The 2,232-nt window shown below is 41.4% G+C and overlaps 1 pseudogene; it reads left to right on the top strand.

The window, feature by feature from the left end:
• The first annotated feature begins 642 nt into the window (after positions 1 to 642).
• On the top strand, positions 643 to 1,636 carry LOC123825943 (annotated as a pseudogene).
• The last annotated feature ends 596 nt before the right edge of the window (positions 1,637 to 2,232 follow it).

The raw sequence follows: 2,232 nt of genomic DNA, 5'->3' as shown, positions 1-2,232 counted from the left end.
ATATTTTGCAAAAGGTGAAGTCCACCAAAGTCAAAAATATACATATTTGAGTTAGAGTTGAAGGACTGACTTTGACCAGACAACCCACATATTTTGAGTGAACACTTATCTCCCTGGAACATGGATGTCATAAATCCAAATAAAGATGAAAACCCTTGAAGATAATTGCCATACAAAAATCTATCTGCTTATTTTAAGTTAGAATGCAGTTAATGTGGTTTTAGCTCTTCAAGATGACATTGTAGATGAAGGGAATTTCTGGTACTGCAGCTGACAGAGATAAAGTACATTCAGCTGCTTCTTAGTGTCTTCCAATTAAGATGATTTTTCCTTAGAAAACAATATGTCCCATTCCATATTTTTACTTCCAAAGTAGAAGACTGATATTTTGCTTTGTTGATGGAATTTTTTACTCTCAAGTGTCCTTTCTTCTTTAATATTCTTTGAGCCAGGGTCTCTAAAGTGGTTGTTTATTAGAAACAGGTAAACAGCCCAGACATCTATAAGGAAAGAATTCTAAAAGAGTTCTCTAACTGAGAAATGTTACTGAAGGGTAAGGGTAAGTGTGGTGGGGGGTGGTGTTTGGTCCTCAAGCTCAAGTGTGATTCCTTTATTTGTGAATTGCTTGAATGCAAACAATGGATGTGTCTACACTTGTTTCATTTATTCAGCACTCTCTTCTTTTTCAAACTGTGTCCTATCTGCATGGTACCACAGAATCGAACAGGTGACTCTAAATTCTTCCTCCTGGGACTGTCAGATGATCCAGAGCTGCAGCCTCTTCTGTTTGGGCTGTTCCTGGCCATGTACCTGGTGACCATGCTGAGGAACCTGCTCATCATCCTGTCCATCATCTCTGACTCCCACCTCCACACACCTATGTACTTCTTCCTTTACAATCTGTCCCTGGCTGACATAGGTTTCAGCAGCACTACAGTCCCCAAGATGCTGGTGAACCTCCAGACATACAGCAAGTCCATCACCTATGCAGGCTGCTTAACTCAGGTCACGTTTTTTCCCTCTATTTGCAAGTTTGGAGAGTCTACTTCTGGCCGTGATGGCTTATGATTGGTTAGTGGCCATTTGTCAGCCTCTACACTACCTGGTCATCATGACCCCCCACCTCTGTGGCTTGTGTGTCCTGCTGTCATTTTTCATCAGCCTTTTGGTCTCCCAGCTGCACTACTTGATGGTGTCACAACTCACCTTCTGTGCAGATGTGGAAGTTCCTCATTTCTTTTGTGACCCTTCTCAACTCCTCAACCTTGCCTGTTCTGACACCTCCATTAATAACATATTGATGTATTTTTTTGGTGCTATCATTGGTGGTGTTCCAGTCTCAGGGATCCTTTTCTCTTACACTCGAATTGTTTCCTCCATTCTGAGAGTCCCATCATCAGGGGGGAAGTATAAGGCCTTCTCCACCTGTGGCTCTCACCTGTCAGTGGTTTGTTTATTTTATGGAACAGGCCTTGGGGTGTGCCTCAGTTCCACTGTGTGATCTTCCCTGAGGAAGGGTGCAGTGGCTTCAGTGATGTACACTGTGGTGACCTCCATGCTGAACCCCTTCATCTACAGCCTGAGGAACAGGGACATCAAGAGTGCTCTATGGAGGGTGATCAGAAGAATAGCCTAGTTTTATACCTATGGATCTTTCTCGGCTCACAGAGTGGAAATAATAGAAAAATCAAACATGTATAATAAGAAATTCTGAACCTGGAGGCTCATGGTGTATTTGTACCCATATGGATCTGGTCTCTGCCTACACATTTTTTCCTCTTAGCATAGCTGTAATGGATTCAGAGGTCCTTTGGACTCTGTACTTCAGTGAGAGTCCCTGCAGGTTTATGCACAGCCTGTCAGTTACCCCTCTCACTTTCCTGTGCATTACCCAGGACTCTTGGTCCTGAGCTGTCTTGATTGTATATTTACAAAACATCACAGCTTTCTCCTGTTTGGTATTTATTCTTTCTATAGTTTCCCCATGATTCTTCTCCATTTTTGCATATTTTTGCTCCTTCATGATTGTGGCCAGATGCTTGAGAAGATAGAGTATTTAATTTCTTTTCTGATCCAAGATATTTTGAAATTGAAATAGGATGGCATTAATACAAAATTTGAATAATTACTTATCAAATGGGGTATTCATAGAAAATCTGGGATGTATGGTTTCCAATATTCTGATAAATCTTTTTCCCATTCCATCTAACATCTCCTCATCAATTTCACAGC

Source organism: Phyllostomus hastatus, unplaced genomic scaffold (assembly GCF_019186645.2).
Source record: "Phyllostomus hastatus isolate PE091 unplaced genomic scaffold, TTU_PhHast_1.1 phas_contig_798, whole genome shotgun sequence".
NCBI classification, from domain to species: Eukaryota; Metazoa; Chordata; class Mammalia; order Chiroptera; family Phyllostomidae; genus Phyllostomus; species Phyllostomus hastatus.
The sequence above is the reverse complement of the archived record's forward strand: the minus strand, read 5'-3'. Positions and strand labels throughout refer to the sequence as shown.